At 36.7% G+C, this 15,070-nt stretch overlaps 1 long non-coding RNA gene across 1 annotated transcript; it reads left to right on the forward strand.

Moving 5' to 3' along the window:
- The first annotated feature begins 682 nt into the window (after positions 1 to 682).
- LOC113469391 lies at positions 683 to 1,706 on the forward strand. The gene is made up of 2 exons (XR_003392830.1): positions 683 to 1,382; positions 1,517 to 1,706. It is a non-coding gene; the product is annotated as an uncharacterized LOC113469391 (long non-coding RNA).
- The last annotated feature ends 13,364 nt before the right edge of the window (positions 1,707 to 15,070 follow it).

The raw sequence follows: 15,070 nt of genomic DNA on the forward strand, positions 1-15,070 counted from the left end.
AGATATTTGAACAGCAAAATGATCAAGTTAAATACAATATTCTACAACATTAAACTCCCAACGTTAACCCTTGTGTCTGTGAACTTGTAAATATTTAGTTGTCCTCCTACAGTTCATCTATGAGAGTCGTAAATTCCGGTATACTTTCCTTTGCCAGACAGACAGGAATCAAAACTTTCATTACGTACGACCTTTACATACCTACACGAATCAATCAATAAATTGCATACCGTAAGATTCCAACATATACTGGGTACCTTTGAGGTACAGAAGGTTTAATATCTATTCTCATAAGAAAAGATTAGCAAATGAACTTTATCTTAGTCCGGGCTATTTGTAGTAATTTTACTGCAAAAAACTTCACTTAAAGGCGCTCAATTCAAAAAATGAAATATCCAAATGCACGTGTCCCGAACGCAAGCGTTATAGTGTCCACAATTTTTAGTAATTTTTAAAAAATTCAAATCAGAACTCGAAATTTTTTTAAAAAGAATTACCTACAGTATTTTGAACACCTGAAAAATTACCTTTGGAAAATATTTGAACACTATGAAATGTAAATTATTAGGTGTACGAGTGTTATTTCTTTATTAACGTAAGCTTTTTCAAGTTTTTCAAAAGTCACAGTTTCGTACGAAAAAAACGAGCTAAGGCGCCTCAGACATCCAGTACTGAGTCTAACATACACAGTACACATGAAATACACCATCAGTGCCCCTCAACATTTATTCCTGTAGGATGTGGCGGACCTGCGTGGTAAAAACTTTTCCAAATATAAAGATAATAGTGGAAATATCTAATCCTTTTTTTTGAAGACGCGAAATTTTTTGTCGGTTATTACACAGCAAACGCCTTTCATTGTTTGATGTTTGTATACAGGATAGATAAGTACAATATACATTGTAGTTGGGAAGTTAGATGAGCTTTCTTTGTTCTGGCGTAAATTAGGGAATTGTCAATACTTTTATGATTCTGATATTTTACGAAGGGGTTGACATTTTGTGGACTTTTTCTCTATTCCTCCTATACTTCCGATTTGTTTCATGAGCACTATACTTGTTGGTCTTCCTTAATTCTTCAATTTTATTGTTATTCTTTTACTCCTTTTTCTTTCTCCAAATCATCTAACGAGCGTTTACGTTTAATTTGAATAAGCTCGAGTATTCTCAACAACCCTTGTCTGTTTTATCGCACTCCTACTGTCCATTATTTTTGGTCAGAGCCGAATGGAATGTCATAACTTTATCTAATATATTTATCCGTTTTATTATCTTTTACATTCTCGTCCTTTCCTCTTCTAAGTCTCCTATTCTCTTCCCTATGTCATTTCTCTATTATAGTGCTTGTAGTGTAGGAGGTGGTTGTCTTGTCCTCTTTTATAGGTTCTGTCCTTCCGTTTTATTATCTTTTACATTCTCGTCCTTTCCTCTCCTAAGTCTCCTATTCTCTTCCCTATGTCATTTCTCTATTATAGTGCTTGTAGTGTAGGAGGTGGTTGTCTTGTCCTCTTTTATAGGTTTATTGTATACCTATTATGGTTTATTTTATGTGTACTTTATCTGTTAATCTATTTTCTTCTTCATATTTTTCTAGTGTTGAATTTTGCTGGTCAGCAAAGTATGGACAGAACTTGAGGGAAAATCATGCAAAGAACTCTTACCTGTTTGAGGATGGCGTCCTTGTACACTGCTGACTTTCCATCCTTGATTATAATCACGGTAGCATACAATTCCAGTTTTTGTTTCCTGGAGCTTTTTCGGAACTTTTTTGAAAAATAAAGAACGTTTGTACTTTTGTACATCATATCACGTATCTTGAGAATGGCTTATTCATAATTTTTACCCATTTGCAACTCCTCCATTCCAGCTTTTGTTTCCTGGAGCTTTTTCGGAACTTTTTTGAAAAATAAAGAACGTTTGTACTTTTGTACATCATATCACGTATCTTGAGAATGGCAGTATGTATATTCTGACAATCTTGTACAACAATCAGCACGCTGCAAAAACAAAGTACATTGGCACCCTGACTATAAAAATAAGATAAAGATGTCAAAATATAATTTGTCATAAATGGCCAATTCAAATTTGATTGGTGCTATTTTTATTTTCGCCGAGAACAGAAATTTCCTATGACACTCTTGCTCATTCTAAGGAAATTCTCCAAACATGTTACAGGGTATTGAGGAATCTTGCCTAAAAATGAGTGCAAATGAAAAATTTCGTACAACAGGCCTATAGGAAAAAAATTGACCCAGGAAATAATTGAGATATCCAATGACCATACGCCTACAGGAAAAAAGCATAGGAAAAAAAATTGACCCAGGAAATAATTGAGATATCCGATGACTATACGCCTACAGGAAAAAAGTAACCCAGGAAAAGGAGAAGGAATTTATGAACTCTAGAAGAAGGAAGTTGCGAACTGCAGAGAATATAACGTACGGAAATAGATTTTCCTCTCCTATAAAGAAAAATAATAAATATTAATTTTGTTCAGGCCAAATATTTACTTTGAAATGGTGAACGGGTTCTGCCTTTGGCTAAGACAAAATGGTTGATAAATGTTGTCCATTCGTTAGTAAATAATAACTTTCCTCGAAGTAGAAGGAGAAACCCGTATGAAATAGCAGTTTATGTGGACTTTTCTTAGGCCTATAGCTTAGGCACTGCCTCCAATTCAACATCAAGTATCACTATCTCAAAATTCTAGCATATTTACAAAAATACCAAATTATGTACAGTAATTCTAAAGAAATAGCAAAGAAATTTTGTAGCCAAAACCAAATGTCAGCCCAAAGCAATCACCCTAGTTAGGACTGATCGAGAGGCTGAGGAAAAACGCCGACCCCGTCTGTACACCGGAAAAGGCAAAGAAAAAGAAGAAGATTGCACGAAAGAAAATTGTTTACAAAGGTCAGACAATGAAAATGTTGACATTGCAAGTCACAGAAGTTTTGATAGACATTAGACATCTACAATTCTACATACATAAAGCACATAAATGTCGGATGAAATTTGACATTGCAAGTCACAGAAGTTTTGATAGACATTAGACATCTACAATTCTACATACATAAAGCACATAAATGTCGGATGAAATTGAAAAAAAAAGTATCTGCCTGATTACAAGGCTCTTGCTGTCTTTGTAAACTATAGGAAGCAAAAGCGGCATGTCCAAAATTGCCTACACCCTGTCGATCGCATCTGATGGGTATGGGCTATTCACAAAAATACATGAGAGAATCACATGTGATAGATATTAATATATCCACTCATGATAAATGAAAGTATTAATAGGGTACACACGTACCTGGGTGCATGTTATTAATTCTAATCGATTTTTTACTTTTTTTCCCATTGTCTCTTCGGTACTTGTGTACGAGTGTACTCCTAATTATCCATTACAATGTATCCTGAAAAAATATACTTTCCTATTTTAAAATGTAGGTACCTAAATGTTTTGCTGATAACATCGGATTTCAAAATCCCCGTCAAACTTCAAAAGTTTCATTTGAATGACTGAGTACTAGGTTGTTAAGTAGGTACCTGAGGATTTATTTGCCTACCAAAAGGCCTTAATACCGAAGGAGCTTTTTTTAAAATAAAAAAAAAAATGTGTGAAAAACCTCGTCATCGTCATCCACTCCGTCTTTGAAATACAAAGAATATGCATATCTCATATTTTTCCAATTTTGGATTTATCACGGTTTGAAAAAAAGCTCCTCACCTGAGGTATTAAGGCCTACCGAAAGGCCTTAATACCTGAGGCGTTCTCCGCTGAACCCTGGCTTGTAAGGAGTATGCAAAAAGCACGCTAGGATGGAAGAGGTAACGGCAAAATGTGTGAAAAACCTCATCATCCACTCCGTCTTTGAAATACAAAGAATATGCATATCTCATATTTTTCCAATTTTAGATTTATCACGGTTTGAAAAAAAGCTCCTCACCTGGAGGTATTAAGGCCTACCAAAAGGCCTTAATACCTGAGGCGTTCTCCGCTGAACCCTGGCTTGTAAGGAGTATGCAAAAAGCACGCTAGGATGGAAGAGGTAACGGCTTCTAGTTATTTTCCATGTGGTTTATCCCAGCTGAGCCTGATTGACAGGTCATCGTAACATCGTGTGCACTACTAAAAATAGCTCCTGTTATCCTCATGAAGATGAATATTTTGACGGCACGAAAATCAGCCACAGGACACTCAGAAATCTCGGTGGGAAAAAGATGACCATAAAACTAAAATTTAAAGCATTATTTATTTGTGGTGTAAGAGCCTCCTTTACTATTTCTGACATATCCATAATTTTTCTTTTTATTCTGGTAATGCCGTCACTGGTCGCTACTCGATTAAAGTAGCTACTCAATTGTCCTCACGAGGCTGAGTGCACCCCGAACTCAAAGCACAGAGCTGAAAAAACTTCGGTCCCGCCGGGAATCCCGGGCCTCCTGCGTGCAAGCCTAGTGTGTTACCCACTCGGCCAACGAGGTTACTTAATGACCATAAAGCTTGATGTCACCTCAGCCTCAGCAGATGAAAGAGTTATGACGACGCACACATAGTTTTTTACTTTCTATTACTACAGTATAGCGGAGCTATACTAGTAATGAAAGTATTGCAATCGGTCCAAATTTTCAAAATCGGGAAATGGTTGGAAATATCCGTGTTTTGACCCTGATTCAAAAAAGTGGTTTTTAGCCCATGGTCTGTACGTTACGTACGTACGTACTACAGGTTTAAATGGGAAAAAGTAGAACAAAAAAGTAGTTTTTGTCCCATGGTCTGTACGTATGTATGTACCACAGGTTTAAATGGGAAAAGGTTGTATACAAAATATCTCAAGACCGGTTTGTCTCATGGTCTGTACGTATGTATGTATGTATGTATGTATGTACGTACGTACGTACGTGTTTTTTTTTCAGCAAGATCTTTCGCTTCGGTACTCGTATTCTTCTATTTTTCCTCCCCTTTTCCTTCCCGTGTACAGACGGGATCGGCGTTTTTCGTCAGCCTCTCAATCAGCCCTAGTAGGGTGATTACTTTGGGCTGACTTTTGGTTTTGGCTACAAATTTTTTACGACTGGATGCCCTTTGCACTCAATCTTTGCTATTTCTTTAACAAGAGAAATTTCAGGCTGATATCCTCCCTGTTTAAGGTCCCCCAGCCAGACCAAATCGCTTCTAACAATTATGTATTTCCCTTAACATTTTCAATCAGGTCTCATTCCTTCAACGAACCCCTCACAATGCGAAAGAAGAAAGAATTAGCTCACAGCTCCGTTGTGTTTGTGCATTGACAAGAAACCCCTTCAATAGAATATTCAACGATAGAAAACAGAAGGAGAAAGAGAAGTTGAAGAGATTGAAGGAAAAAATGAAGATCAAATGTGACAGTCTGAAGTATGCCCATCAAAATGAAGATGATTGTGACGATGAAAATATGGATGACTGCTGTCAACGAGCGTCTGCAAAGCTGAACAGCATCAACAAAAATAGCTCCAAAAACAGGAAATGATAGTCATGTGATAGACATTAATAAATAAATATTTACATACTAACATATTTTGTTAATTTCATTTAGTTCATGTATGAAAATCACCATTTTCAATGGAAAAATAAATCCCTGGAAAGGGTCAGTTAGATATATTGAGTAGTAACTGTAGACAGAAAAGACCCATATTAAATAAAACGCACAATCTCTACTGGGTTAATCAAATCAGGTTTATATTACTTTTTAGAATTTGCTTCAGTGCATTCCGGAAAAGTTTGAAGCAAGTTCCAAGTCCATTTGATATAGTTGCTACTCTCATAACGCCCACAACCCAGTGACTGATCCAGGAAGAGGTGTTACATTTCACGATATCACTTTGAAACTTCTAAGATACAGAATATACACATGTGGAAATTATGGCTTCAAGAATGAAATCAGTCAGGCATCTAATGAACTAACTGCGGAAAAAAATTGCACTAGATCTTTGTATGCCCCTCTGTGTTGTGTATACTTTAGGTTATTTGATATGTTATGATGATCACATTGGGTATACATCTTGATAGCAGAAACTGCATAAGAGTAATACAATATTATCTATTGTATTTTATATTCGAATGGAAACATGCTATTTCTATTATAGTATTTTTTTTTATATGGAACTTTTAGTTGAATACTTCCGGATATTTGACTTTCTTGCATGGTAACTTTTGTGGCTCAACAAAGGCTGAATGCAATTCTTTTTAAAACTGTCAAGTTTTTTTATCCATTCAAAATATGAGTGATTTACATTCCACAGTGTCATTTCATGTTGAAAACAGAAGGATCAAGTGAAGATAATCATGAGATGAGCAGCAGATGAGTGCACATTTGCACAACATTACTAGATTAGTTCGGCGCCACGACCATTACACCTATGAATACTATTATTATAATTAACTAGGTTACACGCACTTTGTGCGGAATCAAAATTAGGTCCCCCTTTATTTAAAATGTGTGTTGATTTATTTCCTGTACTGAATTGTCTCTCATCATTAATCTTTTTTTGTTTTGGTAACCTTTGACAAGTCATCCATATTGCTAATCAACATCTTCTCCTCATATGGCGCTGTCTGAATTGATTAAATCGTATTTGTTTTCATTTGTCGATTCCTTTGCTATTTTTAGCTCTGACATTTTTACAAGTGTTAATTTAATTTTCCTATAAAGGTTACATTCTGATAGATCTGATTGTCGTCGTTTATTGGTTGGTATAATCCTTTTATCATTTGATCGTCCAACTTTTGTTCATCTCCTACTTATTTAATAATTTAGATGTAGTAAAACATTATATTCTTGATTTTTTTCTCCATTTGTTTATTTTTGGAATAAATATTATTGTATTTTCTGATTTTCTCTTCAATACTTTCAACTTTTTTTTTAAAAAAAACATTGCAAACAAAATCCCCTGTATGAATTTTCCAAATTAGTTATCAGTAACAATGTTTAGCCCACTACTTATCAGCTTGTTTGTTTTTTTATACATTCGTCGTGAGGTGATAGCCTAATCTTAAGTGGTACTTGATCTGAGAGATACTTGAGGTAAGTTGGTAAGTCGTATCACTTAACTCTCCTCAGAGACATGTGTTCATGACGTTCATGTGAAACTTGAAAAAAACAGTAAGGAATATTGATCCTTGTTGGATTCCTACCTTATTAATTTTTAGAACAAATTTTATTGAAGGTCAACTTTTTTTTCCTTGCAATTCTGTGACATTTAAAATAACATTCATCAAACTTTAAATCATGTCCTTCGAGCAGACAAAAATTCCTTAAACTTATGCAGTTCTTTGTGGTCTTCTTTTGTATTTGTTCAACTGATAAGGATTTCCAATCTTTTGGGGTTGCAATTATTGTCTCTTGATTGTTTAATACGTTTAACGAGCTATTTAATGGCTTGATTTTGAGCTCTTCTTGTTTCTTTTTCGAGTCCCCTGATAAATCAGAGAGAGATATTAACAAGCTGGCAGCGTTACAAAATTAGTCAGTATATTCATTATTCACTCACATTCTCGCTGACAATTTTATTAAACACGTTCAGCTAATATTCGAGCAATGTGAATTTTCAATTTTCATAACAAAACCACGTGACTGCTCTTTTTTGTGTGTTGACCTCGTCAAGGCTGTTCACATGACGACTGGTATAGTCTGTGTTGATATGTATCTAGTTTCTTACCAGATACATATATTAATACTGTTGTCTCGTATTGTGGTTTTTAGTAGCAACTAATTTGTTGTACTTACTTCTTTGTATCTTTTCTTGTTTTAATGAGACCAATGGCCGATTTTACTTTCTTTCCTTTTTGGCGTTGATGCCAACTCAACGTAACACATCATTCTCACGTGATGGTTGAATATCAAGAATATGTTCTAATAGACATTTGCCAAGTTTATATGTATGTTTGAAGTAAGGGAAGTTTTTTCGCAGTTGTATAAGGGTACCAACTTTAAACTATACTTTTTGCCATCACCATTCGGCAAAAGCTAAAGTTGCTACTACAACAAACTGTGCTACCCACTACTATAGCTCATTGGAGTAAAGGCTTTTCCGTTTTTGCTAAAGAAGATGTCGGTCAATTGGCTAACAAGAATCTTCAGAATATTTTTACGTGTACCTACTTCTGTTCTTGGAAAAACTTTCCATGAAGTCCTACGAAAGATTTGTACCTATGCAGAAATTATGTTAGACAAAGAATGGGCACATTTTTTCTTCAGAACAAAGAATTAAGTTTGACTTATCACTTATGTTGACTGGTTTCCCCGGTATGCCGTCTTGTGTGTCTAGTTCATTAGTGTTCTTGATTCCAAACGATAGTAACATGGGATGTGCAAATAATTGGTAAATGTGTGTAGACGCATACAATTAGCATAGTATTAATTTATAATTTTTCTCGCGAAAAAATGTGGCAGCCTACGGAGGCTGAATGCAAATATTAGCAATGTTCTTCCTTCAAACTTATGAGAACTTGTGCTAATACCAAATGAAACACTGAAATACATATTGTCCATTTTTAGATTTTGATACGTTCTAGACAAAGAAACAGACACGTGGAGGAGAAGAAAAAACAGGGAATAACGATCACTCTACAAGAAACCGTCCATCAGCGACATCATTTGGAGATCTGCTGGAACTGATCTCATTCCAACCCTGGAACCTGTTGTAGATGTTGACTGATCTGCTGTCACTGCTACAACAACAACAACATTTAAGCCAAAATCATCCAATGGGTAGGGTATGTAACGCACGCAGATCCCGCTTCCAACAATAGAGCACTAGGCCTCCAAATTAGCAGACCAAGGCCAGTTCAACGTCCAATGAAAACATGGAAAGGGGGAGTAAAGAAATCCTCCAGGACATCGGAGAACAACCATTTTGGCAGACCATGGCACAGGACAGACAAGAATGGAGAAGTCTGGTCAGTGAAGTCAAGGACCCTCGCGGTCTAAGAAGACTATGGAGTAATTAGATAAGTAATGTGTTTATGGAAAATAACATAGCACAGACGGATGACGTGCAAAGAAAATCCCAAATTCTAGAAAATTAGAGAAAGCAAAGTGATGTAAGAAGAGTATAATTGAGATTAATCAGACATAGGTATTTCTAATGTACATTCTAAGTCTATCCCACTCTAATGGCATGCCCACTCATAAATCATAAAAATTTGCGTTTTGAAAAATTCGGATACCATGCTTTTCATTTGTGCAAAACTTGGTTATTTTTAAATCTTGGACATGGGATCATTCAATGCTCGATCATTGCCAAGGTAAATACAAATCTCATTTGATGCTCGGCACTCGGCTACAAATTGTACGATTAATTTTGGCGGGCTCCCGACCTACGCTACGTCATGGAATGGTGAATCTGTGGGAGGACAGTCACTATCTTGCAATGTGTTGCGAAAGAGTGCGTTGATATGTTTCATATGGATATAACCTTCATATTTGTACATAGGTATGGCTTAGTTGTCTCAGACGGTATGTTTCGGTAATTTTATTTTGAGGAAATGCAGTTTCACTTATGGGGGCGTTGTTTCAAAATAGAATGGAATAAATATTTCGTCTCATTCATTCATACAATGCACGTTATCATGATATGATATGTTATGTTTGGGCTTGAAGATGTAACTTACAACCTGACCGTTTTCGATATGTTTCATTCCCGATTCTAGAATCCTTCAGCTAAGTAAATCATGTGGACAAATTTAGAAAAGAGAGGTAGGAGAGGGGATTTAAAAGGAGTGGGAGGAATAAAGAGGATAAATGGGAGGGAAGAGGAGGAGGAGGAGGAGGAAGGTAATAGATCAGTTGCGCTTACTTGGGTAGTGTTTCAAAGTCATAGAGCAGGAAAAGTGAGGACCAACGGAATTTTTCTTTTTCTCCTACGACTTCTAGATACCGAGATAAATCGATTTAAAAAATATACCGGTAAATCGCGAAGTTTGACGTCACGGCATACGCTCCCGTAGGCGATGACGCCATAATTCATGACTCCCGCTTCGTTTGTTTGTGCGCAAGCGTTTCTGCGCATTTTGACGTGAAATCTGACGTCAGAACTTTTTCATCAGAACGGCAATTGAAAATTGAATTTTCGACCTTTTAAAGTTACTTTTTCGGAGTTTTCACCTCAGATTTGGATTTTTCACAACTTTTTACGTAGGATTCGACCTTTTATTAATAATATTTTCCTAATTGCAACTCCTCCATTAGAGGGAGAGGAGGAGGAGGAGGAGGATGAGTAGATGAGTATAGATCAAAAAGGGAGAAAGTGGGACGAAGCTAGATTATTAGGGAGAAGAATGAGGGTTGGATATGCTCTAAGAAAGAGAATAGAGCATATTAATAACATAACAGCTGTTTCAATTTGGTTAAAATTAGCGACTAATAAGATATCCTTTAAAATCGAGAAGCGGGAAAATCTGCTGATGACAAGCATAGAAAATTTTGTGACGGACGTTTTTCAACGTTAAGACTCCCTATAGTAGCAACTTAGCAAGTAGTGCAGAATATTTGTCACCATGCCAAGGTAAGGAAGGATTAGGAGGGGAGGAATGGGAGGGGGTGCACTTCACTTTAGACAGTAATTTCGCATCGCAAGCACGTCACACATATTATTATTAGAGGGAAAATGTTATAATAACAATATATACATGGGAAATATATACAGGGTGACCACAAAATAAGGAGAATTGTAAGGGAGGATTAGGAGGGGAGGAATGGGAGGGGGTGCACTTCACTTTAGACAGTAATTTCGCATCACAAGCACGTCACACATATTATTATTAGAGGGAAAATGTTATAATAACAATATATACATGGGAAATATATACAGGGTGACCACAAAATAAACGGTACATTCAAATATCCTGATTTTCTTTATTAAGTTTTTACAAAACGCCGACCTCATCTGAACCTGGGAAAAGGCGAAGAAAAAGAAGATTATTATTTTACAAAAATGAGATTTGATATAGGGAACTGTAACAGAAGTCCCAAGTTCTTATAGTCCCCAAATCGAAGAGAAAAAGAAGATAGGATAAGAGAAAGCCAGCCGTTCCGAGAACGAATATTATGCCTTCAGGAGAAAATCCACCCTGGACGGGAATCGAACCCGCGACCTAGCGCTTGCAAACCAGATAGCTACCCTCTGAGCTAACTTGGCTGACTTGGCTTAAGTGTATTTTGAGGGCAATACACCTAAGCTTTCGTTTACAAAGGACGAAAAGAATAATTCTAGGATAAATCAAAATTCAAAAATTCCCAGCCGTTCAAAGAGGGATAGGACATTATTTCTGGGACATCCTGTATAACAATAACAATATACTCGTATTTAGATACATGGGAAAATTTCCAGGCGGGAATTTTTGAGAGCAATGTAAATTTTTTTGGAGGGGGGGCAAAGTGAGGGAGGATTTTTTGGGGGTGGATTAGGGGTATTTACTTTCTAATACTATATGATTTTAATTTCAATTTAATTTTATTTGATTTTTTTATTTTGTAGCAAGAGCTCATTCCTGAAAATTCTGCCGAAAAAAAAGACTTGCTACAGTAGACTTGTGTTCGTGTGCATGGTCTCTGTCTTAGAATACCCATCCCATAGTATGCCTCTCATCAGATGAGCGAGAAGGGACACAATACTTCCCAAATGGGTCCTGGGTCAACAGGTCAACATGAAAACACAGGAAGTACCCCGTTGAAATAATTATTCGCTATCGAAAACAATTGTCACAGTGTAATGGAAAGTCGTGCGATGTTCACACCAGATTTTCGGGACTAAAGTACATTTTTGATGTATGTAGAGATGTATAGGGCAGGGTGGGGTAAAATTTAGAGTAGGGTGGGGGTAAATTTAGAGCAGAGTGGGGGTAGGATTTTTCGGGAGAAATAAAGAGAATTTTGGATATGTTTGTCAGAAGAGGAAATGGAGGAGGAGAAGAATGAGGAAGAGTATAGTAGGAGGAGAAAGAGGAGAAGGAGAGGAGAAGAAGAATATTATGGAGATAGAGGAGGAGAAGAATAAGAAGAAGAGGGGCCGTAGGTGGAGAAGTAGAAGGAGGGGGAGGAAGAGGAAGAAGAGGAGAAGAAGAAGGAGATGGAGGAGGAGGAGGTGGAGGAGAAGAAATCACATTATCCCTAATAATGTATTCTTCAGAACATCATATCCCTGGATGTGTGGAAGTGTTGAGAGGTGCATAAGTGCCCAAAATGTGGCGGAATGATTTTCTCTAAAAGGCCTGGATTTCCATCATCTTATATTATAAAATCAAGATCCATTCATTCATTAATTCACATTTCTTATTCACACACTGATCGCTCTATCTCCTGAACCACAACACCTAGAAAGCTGAAATTTGGTAGGAATATTCCTTTCATGGTCTAGGTGAGCAATATGAAAGGATTTTGCGAAAATCTGAACCGATCCTGAGATATGATCAATTTTTGATGGCTAAAATCTCCACCATAAGAAATACACAGAGTGCAGAGACTGCGGGAGAGAAATGTTCGGCTCTCGACCAACATTTTGAGTTTCGTTTATGTTTTTAGTTTGATAACTATGTAGGTAATAGGGAGCGCGCAGCGCGACCGTATTTTTTATTATTTTCTACAAGTTCGGCCATGCCTTTCTCTATAAGTTTGGCCATGCCTCGGGATGAACTAGCGGTATTCCGGAGCGAAGCGACGGAATTCAGCTAGTACGTAAATAAAATTAAACCATGCACTTGTCTTCTCTAAACTTGTCCATGTTTTGATTTCCAATAGATTTCGCGACCGTATTTTTTATTATTTTCTACAAGTTCGGCCATGCCTTTCTCTACAAGTTTGGCCATGAGCGACGGAATTCAGCTAGTACGTAAATAAAATTAAACCATGCACTTGTCTTCTCTAAACTTGTCCATGTTTTGATTTCCAATAGATTTGATTAATTCCAAGTATTATTGTTTAGAATAACTTGAAACTAAAAGTGGTACTCTTTGGACAAAACACCAGTTCCCGGTTCTAGGAATCCTGAGACCATAAAGGTATTACAATATTGACACTTAATTCTATTAATGCTCAATTTACCTACTAATCTGTCATATTACCTATCTTTGCTCTGTGTCAAGGCAGTTAACTTATTCTGTGCAAATTATTTGCATGCTAAGCACACTAATTTCTAAACACACTCACTAACTTTTGAAAAAAATCCAGTATTTTAGTAGGTACCTTGAAGTCAAAATTCAGTACTTTTCTGGACTGTACTGCACTCATAAGTCGTCAAAATTCAAAATTTGCTTTTGTCCGCCATACAATATTTTTTCACGTACCCCCGGAGGGTCTCTCGCGTACCCCCGGTGCTGTAGACTGTACTTGACATTGATTCAGACTGATTTAATAAAGTTCACCTTCAGTAATAGTACAGTTCAATACATTCCTCGGACTTTTTTTACTATCGATTCAAGTCTCAAGCTCGACCAATCAAATTGCCAGTCAACTCTTTGACTCTTTCCTCATTTGAACTACTGCATGTAGTACAGTTCAATACATTCCTCAGACTTTTTTTTTTACTATCGATTCAAGTCTCAAGCTCGACCAATCAAATTGCCAGTCAACTCTTTGACTCTTTCCTCATTTGAACTACTGCATGTCTGTGTAAAATTGCAAAAATCAAGATCGAAATTCTACAGATTTTTTTTTTCTCTCATTATTCCCCATAACCCAAACTAGTTATGGCTCAGCTGTTGTTAATAGATTCAACTAATGTTCACTGTATGCTCGGAAGGTCACCAGCTTCTGAGCCGACTCGGCGAAAACACATAACTTACGACGAATAGGCATCTTGGTGAAATTCGTGTCTATTTGAGCACAACATTGAAACAATAGGATAATTTCCCCATCTATGAGCTTGTTCGATGAGGCAAATTGCACTTTACTTGAGACCTCAGTAGGTTTGTATGTGGGTGATCAGAAACATCACAGTTCATTAATGCCTTCTAGTCTTAGCTAGGGCGCACATTGAGCTGCGTTACACAGTCAGGCAGCACAGCCGCGCAGTGCAGTTTAGGAAAATTGGAACTGTGTGACAAATTGAGCATTAATAAATTATTTACCTACTAATCTGTCATATTACCTATCTTTGCTCTGTGTCAAGGCAGTTAACTTATTCTGTGCAAATTATTTGCATGCTAAGCAGGATGTTAAAGAAACGTCGCCTGTTCTGTTGCTGGAATTGAAAACATGTCATTATTCCTAGATTATCAGATTCCGGACGAAGTTCTCAGTAAAATATTATATTTCTACACAATCCCTACAGAATGGTCATTCAAGAATGGAGAAAACTGCAGGGCAATAAAAGGAAAAGCATGAAGTTTAAACTGAGCTGACGTGCTGACGACAAAATTTGGATTATTATTGGTGATAAGTTTGATAAGTTGATAACTCAATAATGAAATTATTAGGTATCCGGGAAGTGGTGTTCGAATCGAATCCATAAAATAGGTCCAATTCAACATAATCGAATTAACAGAATAGTAAAAAGATTTTTCCCACAGAAGCAAGTGAAAGATAAGAGTGGAATGTCTACCGGGTGAGGTTCGTTCAGGATAAGTTTGAGATTAATGTTGAAATTTATTGATTTATTGAAGGCCTTATTTTAATATGCAGGAAGGTCTGGTAACCGCAAAAATACAAGGTAAAAAAAGCCGATTCGTAATACCTATGTGGATTAAGGCGATATTAACAATAGAAGGATAGGTACCGGAAACCGGCTTGTAAAATTCTTGTCTGAAAGACAAGAAGTATCAACAGATCAACACGTTGAACTAAAATTCCAATTTCCATCAACTCGAGTCCAGTAGAATTTACTGGTCAGCGCCTAGCGGTCAGTAAAGATACTATGTCACGTCCAAAATTACCTCAAACTAATTTTCTCTTTTTTCCTTCAAGGGGAATCCCACTTGGATTTACGATTACGAGTCTATCTTTTTCTGCCGAGGTCGGACGGGAATCAGAAATTACGATGATTGGTGATACCGAGATCTAGTGACGATATTATGGTAACGTAAGTACCAGTATAGA

Source organism: Diaphorina citri, unplaced genomic scaffold (genome assembly GCF_000475195.1).
Source record: "Diaphorina citri unplaced genomic scaffold, Diaci psyllid genome assembly version 1.1 scaffold1056, whole genome shotgun sequence".
Taxonomy (NCBI): domain Eukaryota; kingdom Metazoa; phylum Arthropoda; class Insecta; order Hemiptera; family Psyllidae; genus Diaphorina; species Diaphorina citri.